This window comes from Rhopalosiphum padi, chromosome 3, assembly GCF_020882245.1.
Source record: "Rhopalosiphum padi isolate XX-2018 chromosome 3, ASM2088224v1, whole genome shotgun sequence".
Lineage (NCBI taxonomy): Eukaryota > Metazoa > Arthropoda > Insecta > Hemiptera > Aphididae > Rhopalosiphum > Rhopalosiphum padi.
This window is the reverse complement of record NC_083599.1, coordinates 37,807,845-37,826,868: the sequence shown is the minus strand read 5'-3', so window position 1 is coordinate 37,826,868 and position 19,024 is coordinate 37,807,845. Positions and strand designations below refer to the sequence as shown.

Here is a 19,024-nt window from a genome sequence, read left to right as displayed (position 1 = left end):
ATAAGTAATTTTTCTAGTATATACTATTTTTTTTATATGTATTATATTATTGTGACTTTCCCCTTACCCCGCAATATTGAAATGCATTTAAATAAAAAAAAATTGGCATTATCAATATTCACTAATATTGCTATTTAAAATTTCGTCATATCGACATTCACAACGATTTTTATGTACTTACGACGACATTCACTGCAGGTATATCTGTAAACATTAACTATTTCTGGACAGCAGGTATTCACATTAATACATTAATCGGAGCGTTCAGAATCAGACGATATCAACGAGCTTGAGATTTTTTTATTATTCATATTTATTAAAAATTTAACCGATTTTAAAATTGTTTTAGATTCTGAGTTGAACGATGATATTATATACGTGTTGTTATCTTTTAGAATAGTAAAAATGCTTTAATCTTAAATTCAATTAATTTTTTTGTCAGAAAAGTAAATTTAGCTACTTATTTGGGTGATTAAAAGTAAGAAATTAATTCATTAGAAATTTGTCAAAATTGTGAAAATTTTGAAATTATTTTTTAGTTAAAAATGTATAAATTTAGAATATTTATACTTGAGGTTTGAGTGTGTTGAGTATAATTTGATAAATATTTTATGAACGTTTGAAGATTTGATGTTTATATAAATAGATTGAAGAGTAAAATAATGATTTCTCATTTGTTTTTTGTATGTAATTTAATGGGAAATAGTTGTAGAAATTTATAACATCCCGTTACTTAAGTCTTAAATTACAATTTTCTATACTTAAGACATTTAAAAAATATTTAGAGTGATTTCAAACTATTTATATTGTACTCGTATTTGTAATTTTTCAGTTTTTCTATATTGTAATTTTTATGCTCGGTCAAAAAGCTTGAAAATTTAATACAAAGTCCCATATAAGTTGTCGGAGGGTGTAACGGGCTTACGATTCTCACGGAACTCGTACAAACGTACAATATATTTCACAAGGTTATTTTACAAAATCTTGCTAATTATTATAAAACGGTTAATATAATATATCATAATAAAGATTAAATAATAATAAGACCTATCTAACATACATAATACTAAGCCTCAACTGTGATGGTACCAGTACATTACATACTGTACTATTACATTGATAATCAACAACAATACATTTTTTAAATGACACAAAAGCGAGGGGATGGGTCAAATTATGACCTTAGGTCTAGTAGAAGATGAATGAGGACACCATACATTGTAAGGGAGTCTACAGCATAACATTTTAAGATGTTGCGAAGCGATGAGTCCTTATTCCTTAGCACCATCACGTCTCACACTTTTGTACAATTATTTAAACTCGAGTTAAATTAATCTATTTTTAACCTCAGTTGACTTTACACAATTATTTCAAATCCACAATTTGGTGTGGGGTAAAATAGTTACGTTACGGGAACATGAAATATTTTTTAGGCAATGATCTATAATTTAATTCAAATTTAACAAATTTATTACAAATAATAGTTACTTACTCAATGGTGAAATACACTAGACATCTACTGCATATATAAGAGAGTGGTACCTAATTTCCTACTCTACCATATACATAAAAATACATATTATTTACATTTTGATCGTAAATAATAGATATTATATATGGTATAGGTATACATTGATATTTTCTATTTGAACAAAAATTAATCAGTCATAAAATTGAGTTTATTAAGTCATTAGTAGGGTGTAACACCCGCATGTGTTGTCTCCGTCTTATAAGTATGTAACATAGCAAATTTACGCTCAACAGATCACTTTTAACTCCGTTAGTTTAAAAATTAGAGTGAGTCGACCTATTATGAAATTTGATGGTAAGAACATTATAATATGTGTTTATATGTTGGTTTTTTACGATTATTCAGTTTTTAAGTGAGTTATGAGCATTTTTAATTTACGCTATGTTACATACGCATAGCTTACTAAAATGGTGACTATCTTAATAAACCAACATACAAACACAGATAATTATCTCACCATCAAGTTTCATAATAGGTCGATTCACTCTAATTTTTAAACTAAAGGAGCTAAATGTGATCTGCTGAGGGTAAATCTGCTATGTTGCGCACTTGTAAGACGGAGACAACAAATGCGGGTGTCGCGGCCTCTTAAGTATAGATATTCGGGGATAAGTTGTTCGAATATTCCAATAGACCACGTGCAACGACCATTGTTTTAGACTGTCCACGTCCATATCAATAATATTCTATTATTACCATTCCATGACGGATGGTGATTACCACAAGGGGCATTCTAAGCACACGGTCTCGCGGTACCATCACATCGCGTCATAGCTATACGTAGACCTCTCGTGGAGCTGAACTTTTAATTTTCATTTCTCAACGCCGTTACGGAATGTACTATATTATATAGTATTATAGTTATATACCTACGAGTACAGGCAGCGCAGTCGTTAAAAAATATCACATATGGCGTTGATCAAAATTCGAAATGCCCGTACATCGAATATATATGTGTGAAATCGCATTAACACAAAGGCTGGCGCAGGTATTGCACATTAAGCAGACCAGAATACATAATAAATATACGGTATTACACGCGGGTTTTGCGGTACAAAAGTTTTTTAAACGAAAAAAGAGAAGAAACATCCGCTCTTCGTCCGACCGCGATCAACTATACGTATCATAGTTTATATTGTAATAACGAACGACTGCGTGGCGCGTGCTCCGAATTGATAGTTATAATAATAACAATATTATAATTTATTATTATCATTCCGTGGTCGTCAACGTGGCGTGAGTGCGTGTGCGCGTATTTTACAACATATTATTATATTGTTGTGCGTGCACGCTTCCCGTATCCTGGGGCCAAGGCGGTGGCGGTGTCGACAACCATATATTTTCTAACGGATAAGAAACATCTTATGCCACCGAACGAGTGAGTGTCCCGTTTTGATATAAAGTGCTTTTATTTCGCCCTCTCGCTACCGGGACCCCGCGGTTGCGGCGGAGGGGCGACAGGGGGCTGCGGCGTGGGCACGAGGGCGAGCGATCAAGCGAGAGAGCGCGAGTGAGAGAGACGTCGACCGTCACACTGCGTTTTCCGTGATACACAACAAACCGACATCGTCGTTGTCATCGTTGTCGCCGTCGTGTGGGAAAGTCGGCGGCGGAGGATACGGTAATAGGTGTTGATTTTTCCCCCAGTGAATTAATGATTAGTTACCGGTAAAGCCGCCTGGTGGCGCGGCCCGTTTCAAAGGTATATAATGCGAGGGCAGCGCGGACGGCAAACCGCATACGCTCGTACGGTACCACCGTGGTCACCGCCACCCGCGAGACAGTCACGCGTTGCGCCTCGTTTCGTGTTGGCTTCGCGAAACGCTGTCGCGCCGCAAACGTTACGAACAACGACAACGAAAACAAAAACAACGATACAATATCCGTAGTCGTATTATTATTTCAACTGTCATACAGCGTTGTATTTGATGCCAAGACAATGCCATAATTCGCACAGTATATATTAATATTATTATATGGCATTATTGCGCCCCGGCGGCGCCAGCACCGTGCCGAGACGTCATCGTAATAATTACACATAGGTAATATTGTTGTTATTACATTGTTATTACGGTACGATATCAATATGTGGTATCGCATAGAATTATTATATATTATTGTTAAATTGTATATATATTTATAAGTATTATTCGCGGTTCCATGCACCTCCTGATCGGCACACGCACATCACATCATACACGCACTCGCTGCACAGAATTTTACCACCCCGACCTGTCGACGCACGGGCTCATAGACATTTATAATAGTCGTGTAAAAAAAAAAAAAAAAACAATTTTATTTTACAAGATCGCGCGTAGCGGGCACGCGCCAGGTCGTGCGAACGTATTTTAGAATTTGAGACGTTAAAATTTAACAGTTTCTTAAAAATCAAATAATGACACCCATTAAATTTTAACGAGCCGTTAAATCTATGAAATCTCTACAAGACCATAGCCGGCAATTGTAAATTTTAATTGTTAGTGTGTCCATCATTTAATATAATATAACGATATGTATTCTCAGTTAGTGTATATATAGTGGTATAAAATTTAACATATATATATGTATATGTATTTTATATGTATATTTTGTATCATAAATGTACGAGGATGCGCGTGCAATGGGACGTCCGACGTCTGGAAACTCGGAGACTTGGAGGTTAAACTATAACGATAATAATAATATAATTATACGGAATAAAACTCGCGACCCGTTATAATTGCATCAGTAATCAGACCGTATTGACAATATCGCTAGTTATGTTATTTCATTATTTTTCATATTTTGTAACCCCCCGTGACGAGTTTTTGTGTTTATAAAAAGATACAGACGACAGGCTCTTTATTGCGTTTGGAATAAGCATTCTATAATTTAATAAATTCCGTATTTTTATGCTACCAAACTTCGCTCTTCCCAATACGAATCCCCGTGGAATATTAAAACATTCGACGAAAACAAATGATTTGCAAACATTTTTATTGAAACAGATATGTTCAAATATTTTTTTCTTTAACTCAAAAAATAATAAAAAATACTGAGTACACAATTGGAGATAATGACTCAAAGGTCATTTTTCGATTTTTATGTATATATCTTGACTTAGAGAAAAACTACCGACCAATATTGCAATCATAATACGGACATTAAACGCAAATCCGTTTTATCGTGGATATTTTGTTGTTTTTCAGAAAATAATAATATTAGATACAAGAAATGTTCAAAAATGTTTTGATTTTACTTAGACCTTATACATACATTTTTTAAAAATATTGTTTATTTTTAAGATAAAATTAAATATGATCTACAAATCACTTATACAGATTTTTTCTATTAGAATTGAGGTTTGTCTTAAAATCTATTATAGGCACTTTCACGAGTCATGACTAGGTATATAATACGCACAATAATTATATTTATATGTATTTTTTTCATGTAGAACTGCGTTTTTGTTCTATGTTTTATCACTGATCGTATAATAGACACAACATTTTTATTATTTATTTATCCCTACTTTTTTTGAAAATATTATATAAAATTGGAAAACTTCATATTTTAATATAAAATTAAAATTTAACAAACGGATTTACTACTTATTGAATATCTATATTTTTAAATCTTGATTTATTAATATTTTTTCATGAGTAATTTAAAATATCTAAAATGTTCTTTACCTAACTATATAATGTTAATAATAATATTATTATATATACCTACATTTTTATAAACCAAATTACGTTCAAAACAATTGTCTTTTAGATGCGATAATTTATTATTGACTTCTAATTGATATCAATAATACAAAAATGTCCTGCTTTTGAGATGGACGAAGTGAGACAACCGTTCAAGGCCCAACAACCACTATATGTTCTATTTGTTTTTTACTTAAATTCTGATAAATTGTGTAATTTTGGGTTATAAAGCTTTAAGCTTTAGACATGATTAGTAGTATACAATTAAATAATGATTATAACTAAACAATCTTCATTAATATTAAAGAAATAACATTTTAATGTTTTATAAAATACAGTATCTATACAATTTTAAATTTTAAAACAATATTGTTCTTGATTTATTCTAATATAATTTTTAGTTTTAAGCATTTTAGACTAATATTATTAATAAAAGGTTATTCATATGAGATTCATTACTTTATAATACTAAATACATGTTGAAAATCTAGACTTAATGATTTATTATTTTGATAAAAGACTTACAATTTCATAGACAAAGTTAATAAATATTAAAATATCTATCGCTCAGAAAAATTGTACAAAAGCGATATCATTACTTTCAAATATATAGTAAATAATACATCATTACCCTGTGCCGTACAGGTAAGCACTTCGCTCTGATTTCAATAATTGGTAAGAAATAAAATAAAATAATATGTAAATAATCTTGAAAGTTAGTGCACGAAATAATATTTGCTTTTTTTTTTACTTTAATGTGGTATTTATTTTAAAAGCCCATTGAATAGATTATATACTTTTAATATATATAAGTTATAATGTTTGATTAAACAATATTATATTAAACCGTCTTATTGCTTAATGATAATTTTTTAAGACTTGGGGAACATTTTAAACATTTTGTTTGGCCCCCATCTTAGAATCAATAACATTATTATAAATCACTTATTACTATCTAAAAATTGTTATTTTGTTTCCTTTATGTACCACTTTAAATTATTTTTAGTAATATCTAATTATGATAAATATTTTTTAATCATTTATAGTATCGAATTTAAACTTATTTTAATAATAGCTAAAAAAATAAATGAAAAAAAATGAATAATTATTAAAATATAATTTTACCATTGTAACTAACCTATTTTAAGGCTTTAATAATTAGTTTTAGGTTCAAAATTTTAATAAAATAATAATTTGTATTAAATTTGTAAAAGGTAAGGCTTTGGGTATTTATTCAAGAAAGTATTACTGTAAATTTCTTGTTGTAACAATTTATTTTTATTTAAATTGATTAAAATTGGTACTGAAGAAATTTAGTTTTCACGGCTACTGGCTTGCAACACTATTAATTTATTTTATTTTCAACTATTTTTTTTTTAAACGTGAAATTCAAGTTTTTATAAAAATTCATTAGTATTCTAAAATATTTAAAATTAAAATATAAAATTTATATAAACCTTGTTCATAGTCTTTTCTAAAAATGTTGTATTTTGAGTTTAATATATCTTGGAAATAAAATTAGGATTGATATTTCTTTAATTATTCATATTGTATTTCAATAATTTATATCTGACATGTAGGTGTAATACGTGTACACAATATACATAAATGATATCTAAATAGTTGAGCATGGTTTGCTAGTTTTAAAATAACCAATATTATTTTTAGATTAATCTAAGCAGTTAAAAATAAAACAATAAAATTTATTGCAAATATTATGTAGTTGGGTTAGTGTTACTAATACTTAATAAGTAAATATGTTGATTATAGTTTGGTAAATGATGATATCAGATGCTAAGACCAATTATTATCATAATAAAAGTGATCATAAAGTAAAAAGTGTTTATCTTGTTTGTTGTTAGTGTTGCTACTACAGTATACAATATTATATACGTATCTCTTACGATTTAGTTGAATTAAAAATCATAAGTAAATAATAAATAAAGTGTTTTAATCCATGACTCTAATACATTTTCCTTAGTTAAAATGTATATGTTTTCGTGTGATTTACTTAATCATTGATCTATCTATATCCTGTCGAAAACCTATATTTGTGGTTTTTTTTACTAATTTAACTGTTTATTATAAATATATATGTATTAAATATTTAATTAAATGTACAGAATTAAGTTGATGATTTTGAAGAAATCAGTAGGACATCTTGAGTGAGACATGGTTTCAATCGGTAGTTTTTTGTTATATTCCTAATTTTATAGTCGAGAAATATTTCAGTTAAAATGAGTCTCGAATGACATTTTTTGAATTGGTCTTTTATCCTAATTCCCAAGAATTACGGTATTACGGTGTTGTGGAGTTTCTGATTACGGATAAACCAAGCTTTTAGAGCTACTCCAAGAAATTTATTTTGGATTGTATGTATTTTTTTTGATTTTTTTATTGAGATTAGGTGAATGTGAATCATACCATATATATTATGTGTATTTTGAGAGTAGTATTATTATTGATGTATATTTGATATAATAGTGATCGTTAAATTTGTAGTGTTGAGCTAGTTTATTAGGGGTTATAAAATGTTCATTTATGTATAGGTCTGGTTTATTATTATACATTTATTTGTATTTTCCATGTTAGTTTTTCATCAAGGAATACTCCGAGGTACCTATTTAATTGACTGATCTTTATTATTCAAATTTATGGGTTTATTATTAATTATTATTTGAGTAGGGTTTGCATATCTCCTTAGGGTAAATATTTTCGGTTCGATTTTGATTGGGTTGAAGTTGAGTTTCCATTTTGTGAACCATTCTGATATTAGATCCAGTGAGTTTTGTATGTGACTTATTGAATATTCTATATTTGTATGTTTCGTTATGATATCCGTATTGTCTACGTGTATTGCTTATTCCATTTTAATAATCTATTACTATATTATAGTGATTTTAGGCTTCAACTATTATCAAGTTAACAATTATATTAAGTCTAATATGATTTAATGTGTTTGTATAGCAGACATAGGTGGGACTGATAAAATGCCTATCATTAAAAGTTGTCTGTTTTCAAGAGTGTCAAATACGTTATTATATTTATGACATGAGTACACGACGAAAAAACCGACAAATATTAAGGGGATTTTGTTATTGAGAGATGTTCGTTGTATATAAGGGTTCTCTATACATAAATCTTATTTTACATTATACTTATACACAATTATAATTTATTGATTAAAATATTTTTATACAAATTTCAATAATTTTTTAATTCAATTTATGAAATATATTCATATTAACATTAATTATAAAGTAAGACAAGTAGGTATCAAATAACGATATTAGACGATTTTGATCTAAAAAATTAAAAATAATATGCATATATTTCTTTATTATTTTATTATATATGTTTTGAATAAATTATATATTTTCATATTTTTATGATATATGTACTTATTATATTATAAATAATTTTTTTGATTTTAAATTATTATAATACCACGATATTTTGTTTGAATAACATTTTAGCGGATAATTTATCAGAAGTAACTTACTTGTGGTTTCCAAAGACCTATAAAATTTTTTTTTTTTCATTTTAACCGTACATTTTTTTTTACTTTAAGATTTAAATTAACATTAAGCTAAATATTTATTACGGTGTAACGTATTTATAATATTTATATATTAAACATCGATGTTATACCTACCGTATAAATATGCCTATCATTTGAAATGTCGTGTTACCGAGTGTTAAACTTATCATTCTATTTATTATGGAAAAAAAATATACATGTGTCCATTATCAAGAGGTTTATTTTATTATTATGTTAGTGTAAATTGAAGTTGGTTGTACATCTCATCATATTTTTATACAATTATAAATGTATGAAATGTTTTAATATAACGTGGTTAATTTTAGAATTTAATTAATGCAATTTATTATAAACAAAGGTTGTTATAATATACATGTCATTAATCTTTTATAAAGAACCAAATAATGATGATGATGTTTAATTTTTTTTTTAATGAGTTTTAAAAGTTTGAACATAAAAGTTTGTGCACTATTAAGAGATGGTTTCAGTTAGTTTTCAAGTTAAGGAATTAGATACGTTTTTATTTTTAGTAAAAAAGAACTAGTAATATGTATTATTGAATGGTTAAATTAAATAGTTTAATGATTCAAATATTCAATCTATAGGTACTTTGAATATAGTTCAATTATTCACTGTTGGTTATTAAATAATATGCGTAGTAGTAATATATTTATTTTTATACATATTTGAGTCATTTTATAATCTAATATAATATTATAATAACTGAAAAAATATTTTTGATTTTGAATAGAAGTAAGAAAGCAATAACTTTATTTTATAACGATGTGTTTTGTATTCGTACACGCTTTTTGGGACACAAAAATGCTTCAAAAGTTTTGTATAGTCCTCTCATAGATTAGAAGTGGACACTAGACAAACATAGTACTTCAAATGTGTCAGAATTCCCATTTATTTTCAAGAAAAAAATAATATAATATGATACAATTTTAGGTTATTTCAGATTTTGAGTTTCAGAAACATTTTAAAGGTATTCTATACTTATTTATTATGAATGGAATAGTAAATATTTACGAAGCTCAACATTTTTAATTAAAAACAGACAAATTTTTTAAAAATTAATGTATATTAAGTATTATACCTATTAACCATTTTGAATTTAAAGCCCGAAATATGCTACTTAGTACATACAGACGTATTGGCTTTAAATTATGTATTTAGTACATAATTTTATTTTTTAATTTTAACTTAAAAAAAAATCTGTGACTAGATTTTAATGAATTAGGTTAAAATATTTGTATCTCAGAGTATTATGTAATCGGTTTTGGTTTATTTTATATTATAATGAATATTTTTTAAACATTTTAATTAAATAGTAATATTAATGATTGACTCGAAATCACTTTAATTTTACTTACTGACCAAGTAAGCTACCTATTTCTACTGTAACAACTAACAATATGTATAATGTATTATTGAAAATTTCAGTTCATATTCGGCTCTTAGAAACAGGACATTTTATTTAGTATAATAATAATAAAAAAAATATGTTTTCCTTGTTTTGTAAATGCAAAATCAACATCACAAAGCTATGTAGCCCACAAGAATTGTAGAGCCTATTTAGAAAAATCACTAGTCAAATTGTCCTATTTTGCAATATGAATGTTCAAAATAAAAATAGATACCTACTTATGTTATGTATACAATACACAAATATAATATAAATTCAGTTTCATAAAAATAAATATTCTGCGTTATGTTGAATTGTATACTAAACTTATATTAATATGTTTAAACAAATGCATAGTTTTGACGAATAAACGTTCTGCTTTATTATACAGAGAATATATTATAAACTTAGTACTAAAATAAAAAAAACCATCCAATAAGTAAAGAACTAACATTCTCAAAATGCTGGATGATTTTACTTTTTTTTATGGGACTGTGGGTGAAATAATTTCATCCTCCTAAATAAAAATGAACTATTTGTGAATTCGTTAATTATTTTAATAAACCTAAAATATTAAATATTAATTAGGTATGCCTATTTATTATCAAAAAGGTCTCAAAAAAATTTGTTTAAAATAAAAATAAGAAATAAAACAATGTAAAATTTAAATATTTATTCTTTCAGTCTATAATCTAAAATAAAAAAAAAGTTTTAATAAATAGTACCTAATTAACAAGTTAATTTAAAACTTTTATATGTCACTAAAATTTTAAATGACAATATCATTATTATTAAATTACTATTAATATTAATAATATTATAATTTAAAATTAAATTAGTTATTAGAGCTAAAAATGTATTATGTTCAAAGTAAAGATGTATTAAATGAACTACGAAATAATAATTAATCTGACATTTGAAATCCCAACATTTCAATTCTTAACGGACATTTGGCATTGTTAGTTTAAATGTTATATATACATATTTTAAGTATTTTGGATTTTAATATTAAAATTAAGTCTGTTTTCTTAGTAGGTCCTTCCTACCCTATACTTTTTATGATTTCTTAAATGCCGATGATGAAAATATTACTATATGAACAATGTTTTATTATTCCCAACAATTATTTTCTTAAATTTAAATCTGATCTGTTATCTATTTAAATTATCATATTTTTTATTTATCATAGTACTTAATTATTGTTTAGGTAAATTTACTGGAAAAAAGAATTTAAATAAATTTATTATTAAAGAAAAAAAAATAAGAGGTGTGCGAGTATACCTGGTGAGCTTACCTGTTAAAACTATGCATATTATATTAAACCTATGTACCTAAATAAATAATATATGTATATAATAACATACCAGTATGCACCTATTGTATCTATTGATACTTGTGTATAACTATTATTAAAATAAAGTTTCTTAACTTAAATAATATTTTACAATAAACTTGTGTTTTCTTTTTTTATGTGTTAACATCGTTACATGTCTCCTTTCTTCTAAAAAATATATGCAAAATAGTAAAGTTGTGGTTAGATTGTTTGAGTAAAACAGTGATACTAAACATCACCAAAAAGGGAACCGGAAGTATTGCTAGCATCTAGCAGTTTTCTTGCTAGGCTAGAGTGAATCGGTGAAACATTAAATGTCACGCGAAATGGAAACGGCAGTAGTTATTCGGCACGCAGTGCAGACGGCTGCCGTTAGTTTGTCGAACATAAGCATCCGAAAATTTACGTAGGTGGAACTCTTGGTCTCTAGTATTGTTACTACTGCACAAACATATTTCTCTCCTTCTTTTCTGCAGTACAGGTGTAGGTATGATCGCGCACATTCGGCTTTCATGTAAGCAATTGTGTTGTTAAATGTTGTACACGGCATCTGAGTCATTTGATCTCAGCTTTGCGTTAACGCTGGGAAACAAATCCATTTGTTTGTGCATGTGAAAAATGGTCTAGTTCTGAATTGAACATTAAATTAATTATGAAGTACTATGACTAGTTTTATTAAGTTTTTGAGTATATTCCATTTTACGGTTAGATTGTTTGCATATTTTGCTTATAACCAAATTATGGTAAAGATTAATACAAATAAAATATATTACTAATACAAATATTACAACCGAAAACGAGTTAAATAAAAAACAACTTTCAAATGGTTATTACTTATTTGTGAGTATGAGTATTACTTTACACTTTTTCTTGCGAACAAAATCACTTTTCTAACATTTTCTCCGTACACCATTTTCACATATGGCGTTCTAATGCTTGATACCATTCCCAATTTATCATTACTTGTTATGATGAAAGTTTTTAAATACAATTTTGATATGTGTAATTCGTGAAATAACAATAATAATTTAATATTTATAGATTATCAATAAAACTAGTTATACAAATACAAATTGCAAGATAATTATAACTTAATTAGGTAATTAATTTAATAAATATTGTACTTAATTAATGTTATGCAATTTTTATATAAAGTGTATTAAAATATAGTTTCAATAAATGATAAGTAACCTTAAAATAAGTACACAATTTTTAGAGCTTGTTTTATACAATATTCCGAGTAGTAACATTTAATTTTTTGTTTTATCTGTAAATCTATTATCTTTTTTTTTTTTTTTTTTCTTTATTAATATATATACAATCTGTACACAAGGCACAATAAGAATATAGGCTATAATATTTACAGGAGGAAAATCTTGAGTGAAGAAGCCACCCACTGATGACACTTCGTCTTTTATTTTACATACGTATATGTTATTTTAACTTATACAAATATTTTTTTTTTTTTTTTTTTTTTTTTTTTTTTTTTTTAAGGGTTTAGTAGGTCTCTGCACCATTTACGCTTGAGACGCCGAGGAGGGTTACCAGGGATGGTTAATACACCTAGATTTTTTATGAGTGGGTTTGGATGTGAGTTAAGGCGTAGGTGGAACCGTTTGTAGTAATTTTTTGCCTCTTCCTGGATTGTTTTCATATGCAGGTCTTTATGAAGTGTGTGATTTGACACATATGGTGGTGAATTGGTTATTTTCCTTAACGCTATATTTTGGAACCTTTGGATTTTATCTAGATTAGAATTTTTCGCATTGCCCCATAGCTGTAGGCCGTAAGTCCAAATTGGCTTTAAGAGAGATTTATAAAGAAGTAATTTAATATTTAATTTTGAATGTTTGTTGTTGACAATTAGGGTTTTGAGCATTCGTAATCGGGAGTTTAATTGTAATCTTTTGGCTTTGATATGGTGAGCCCATGTAAGACGGCGGTCGAGAGTTAGTCCGAGATATTTAACATTTGGGGATGGGGGAATCTGAGTACCAAAAAGCGTTACTTCAGGACATGGTGTTAATTTAAGTGTAAATGTAGTATGTACAGATTTGGATTGGTTAATTTTAAAACGCCACTTTTTGTACCAGTCTTCCATTAATGAAAGATGGTTTTGTAGGTTTTTGGAGGCTATAGTAGGATCTGGACTGGATGATATTATGACTTTGTCGTCCGCATAGTCTGCTACCAATGTGTTGGGTGTGGTCGGTTGGTCAGATGTATAAATATTGTACAGAATTGGGGAGAGGATTCCACCTTGCGGAACGCCTGCTGCAATTCCTGCTATATTAGAGTCAGAAGTGCCAAAATGGACCTGGAAGTAACGGTCTGTGAGATATGATTTGAGTATAATGTAGTAAGTTGGGTGTAGAAACTTTTTTAATTTGTATAACAGACCTTCATGCCATACTCTATCAAAGGCCTGGGATACGTCAAGGAATGCGCAGGTGCAAATCTATTATCTAGTTTTGGAATTGTAAATATGTCTGAGTCTTAGGGGGATTTCTAATTTAAAATTGGATTTAGTTTATAGTCCAATTTTTTTAATGATATTAAAGTCATAAAAATATGTGAATTATGTTGTAGAATGATATATTCGTATATGAATAAATAAATATTAATTGTATAATGTTGATATACATTTTGTTTTAATTTTAATATCTAAGCATTTAAGAATTGATATTTAATAAAAAATTTTCAATTTTTTTTATTGGAATAAATTTAAAAAAAAAGTTTAAGGTTAAGCCAAATTAATTTTTTTCTATGAGCATTTGAAATTAATAATTTGACAAAATTTGATTATTTTAATATAAAAATGATAAATTCTGTTAAGATAATTTTTAAATAAATTAAATTTACGTGTGTTTAGAATATACAAATATAATATAATATTGTAATTTATTAATAATAATATTATTATTCATATTTATAAATGTCTTATTGTGTAGAATGTAGATAAATCACAATAATTTCAATTGAACGTGTAAGCAATTTAGAATGTTTTTTAAATTCCTACGTGATAGGCTTATTATAGCTTTGTAATGTTGACAAAACCAAAATCGTATTTATGTTTTTGGAAAAATATCTTTTAAAAGAACCTATTATATTATTTTGTCAAAAGTATTATTGTTATAGGTATTAGAGTTATTTCCAATAATAAGTACATTCAACCAAGTTTATATTTTAAACTGTAAGTATACAATGTGTTTGGTAGCAATTATTTCCGGTATTTATTCCGAAAGTAATATTCTTGATTATACAATCCAATGTATATATAGAAAAATGTATATCATGTACTCAAAAACCCATTCTCAGTCTAGTGAATTTACCTTTCTACTCGAACACGTTCAAATCCCTCCCCGAGTAGGTCGAGTGGAAGTCATTGTAAACTTTGTTTACCATTTGTCGTCATTCAAATTGAGAAAGAGTGCTGTAATATTTGTTGACAGAAGATGGTTAAAGAAACTTAATGAGGGAAGCGTACACTGTGATATTTGTTTTTCTCGCAAATAAACATTCATTTTATTTTATACAAAAGTTTTAAATCTAACTAGCTTAGGAAATATGAATATTAATATTATATACGTATGCATCCAATTATTTAAAATTACATGAACACTTATTTTATTATATATTATAGGCATTAGGCCTATAAAATGTATGACATTTATTTTCGTTTAAAAACCATTCGTAAATGGTAAGTAAGTATATGATTTATTATATTTTAATACATAGCCATGTTGATTTCACAGTGAAGTTAGTTTTATTCAAGTATTGTTTACAATAAACGTTTAATGTTTTTGTTTGTACCGGCAGAATTTATTTTACTAAAAATATCACAATATATAAATTTTAATACTTCAAAGGATCATCAAATTATATTTCAAAATTATTTTATATTTAATTTTGCAGAAAATAAAAATCAAGCATCAAATATTTTATAACCAATAAAATCCTGCTTCAAGTATTAAAATCAATAAGATACTTAACGATCCATGATAGTTAGATATTTGTAGAAATAAATGTTCATAATAATATTATTAATATTAATATTGTAGAGTTTTTCATCATGATGTATTTATTTGTTGTCTAACGATTTTCTGTTTTTATTGTGAGCTCGGAACACTCTTTATCTTAATATGTTATTTGATTAATTAGTTTTTAATACGATTATATCATACTCATAATGAATTATTTACTTGATTATATTTTAATGGTTTAAGGAGTAACAGTTAATAATAATTTTGGTATACGTTTTGTTTAGTTTATTATGATGTTTAATTTAGTACTTATAAACTATTACATTGTTTTCTATACATATTATTTTAATTTCAGTTTCATATTACAAAAAGCCACGATAAAGTTGTTAAATATTTGCTTCGAGAATCTTTATTGTTTAAATAATAATTATTCATAAAAATTTTGTTTAAAAAGTTGTCGTTTCAATGGAATATTTTACATGTCTATTTAAACTTTCATAGGATTTAATAAATTAGAAATTGTAAAATACATACTCTCAATTTTTGAACAAATATATTTTATTAAAAAAAATATATTATCTGTTGTAGGTTGATGTTTATAAGCGACTAACTAAATTATTATACGATTATTATAGTTATTACGAAAAAATAAAAAAATAAATTGTTATATATAAGGTTTTAGGACTATTACCGAATCAATCTAGTATCATCAACACTTATACTACGCGTATTATTATTTATTTCCCAGTATAAAAGTATTCAGACGAAACTGCAATAACCATTTTACTAGACTGCGACTTGCAGTCGTTGTCAGTAGGTATCACTGTTTCCCTATAGAATTTTTTTTATTATTATACTTAAGTTGAGTAGAAAATACTACATAATGCATTACATTTTTTTTCTAACTTTCTAACTGTCTTCTCTGATGCACCGTTATTGTTTAATGACCATCTATCAAAGTATATTGTATTTTACATTAATATGTGCATAATATGTTTATATAATATTATACTTACTATGGTAGTTGATTCTGAATATATATAAATATAGACACATAAATTATTTGGATCTAGACAATAGATTTTCATGGAAATAGAGCGGTAGATTTTAGACTGTATAATAATACAAGAATACAATTTAGAAAATTACCTATAATCATATTTATATACTGATTTTGGAGTATATCTTGTGAAACGAGTAAAGTATAACTATTTTTAACGTGGTAATTCATTATATTACAGTTCTTTGAATTGAATTACGATATGTAAGTCTTAGTGGTAGGATCAGTCCTAGGACCCTTTGATTACGTCACAAAGGTTTGCCATTTTAAAAGAGAATCCAATCAAACTATTGACACATTAGTTACCTACTAATTGGTACGAGTTGCCCAACGTGTTTTGTGCATACCTACTTATTCATAACATCACTAATAGTTGATTATGTTATTAATGTTTGAAGACTGGTAAAAGTAAGAAGGATACAAATATTGTTTGAACATACACCGAATTGGCTTTATTTGACGGAATAAGTACACGGTAATTTTCCCATTATTGCTCAACTGTAAAACGTGTATAATATTTATAATATTGACATAGTATTGTTTAAACAAAAAAAAAATGTATAGTTTCCACCAGATTTTTTACAAATAATCATTTAAAAAGATATTATAGATACACAAAAATATTTTTCGGACAAAACAAAGTTAACCAAGTTATTAACGATAAGTGTAAATATAAAGCAACATATAATCTTAACATAAATGTATACTTAAAATAATAATAATAATAATAATTGATTATTACATATCATGTAATAATAATATAATATATTATGAATAAAAATAAACATAAGTATAAAATACTGTTATATTCAAAGTGGCAAAATGGTCAAATAATGTTTCAATATAGGCACATCATTATGTAATTTTTTTTAAAACATTAAATATTTTTTTGATTTTAATCGTATATATTTTTAATACGAAGTTTTGATAATCAGATAATTTTAAACCAAGTAATACTATTTTTTTTCATTATTCATCAAAATCGTTTAGAAAAATAGATACCAGTACAACATACGCGAATAATTGGTTTTTGGATTTAGGTAACAAACCTCCCTAGAGGAAAGTCAAGGTTTCACAATGAAATGGGATGTAGTTCAATTTATTATCTGATATCCAAAAAGGGATCCAATAATGTCTAAAGTTTAACTATATACATTTTTTAGTTAGAAAGTTTAATTGAGTGATAAATAATTATTTGTAATACTGTGGTGTATTTTAAATTTTTATAATTATGTATTGTATATTAACTGAATAGAAGTAATTTTTTTTATATTTTTAATTTATTTTCTACCAAAAATACACATTTTAAATACTTTTAAGTATACAGTACATTTTTAAATGATAATATAAGATGATTAAATAAACGTCTTAATTTTTATGTTGATTTATTAAATGCATTACATATTATATTTAATTAGGCAATTACAATTTGTCATACAATATTTTATGATAGCTTGTATAATTTGTGAAGTACATATCATGTAAGATGTACATATTAAGTTGTATTCCACTTTTGTTTTTAAATAAATAATAATATCTCAATAGATTATTTTAAAATGTTTAGAAAAGAGAATAATAAAATTAAACTTTTAATTTTGTTAAATGGGTTTATCATAAAACGTTACCTTTTTCTTATATATTATTAAGTTCATGAAATTTACGATGATGATTGTTTTTTAGAAATAACTTTTTGGTGTAATAATAATAACAGTTAAAAAAAAATCTTTAGTTAGATATGATTTGAAAGTAGATAGGCACTGGTAACAGTTAAATAGTATTTTAAGCTTTTCAAAGTATACCATAAATTTTCAGAAGTCTTAAATAAAATTTAGAAACCTACAAAGAAACAATAAATTAATAGCTAAATTGATTGTAATATCATTGACATTAATTTATACTTTAAAAAATTTTTAGGGTGTCGTATACGTTAATTACAACCTACATACGAACGTGTATGAGTATGAAACAAAAATACAAATTATTATTTATTCATTTAAATACACTTTCGTCATTTCCACTGTTTTTACAACTCGTAACAACCAAACAACATAATATGATCTGGTTTTTAGTTATTTTCCTATTCTTTTTTATGATATGATTAATAATGGGCTAATTAAGAAATATTCTTAACTTAGTAATATTTACTAGATTTAAATTTTAAATATTGTTGTACGCTACAACAGGTCTATTTTTAGATTTCACAGTGTGAACTTAACCTAGTTATAAATCCTAATAATGTTTATAATATATTACCTTAAGATTTATTTACTTAATTAAGTTTTGATTTTTAAATTGTTTCCTTATATACTTTAATAGTAAGTGTAAATTATATAAATTATTTAGCAAGCATAATATCATTTGATAATAAAATATAAATAAGTACAACAATTTTCCTTATAATGAAATAAAATTAATGATTTTTATATTATGTGGAATAAAAATGAGTTATTGATGATATATATTTTGAAATCAAAATTGC

At 26.3% G+C, this 19,024-nt stretch overlaps 1 protein-coding gene across 1 annotated transcript in view; it reads left to right on the top strand.

Annotated features, from left to right (window-relative positions):
- Window positions 1–3,292: 3,292 nt before the first annotated feature.
- The window catches only part of LOC132924526 (uncharacterized), a 285,094-nt gene continuing 269,362 nt past the window's right edge, over window positions 3,293–19,024 (top strand). Inside the window, exon 1 of the mRNA XM_060988891.1 lies at window positions 3,293–3,573. The gene's annotated coding sequence lies outside the window, so the exon portion shown is untranslated. The remainder of the gene's footprint in view (window positions 3,574–19,024) is intronic.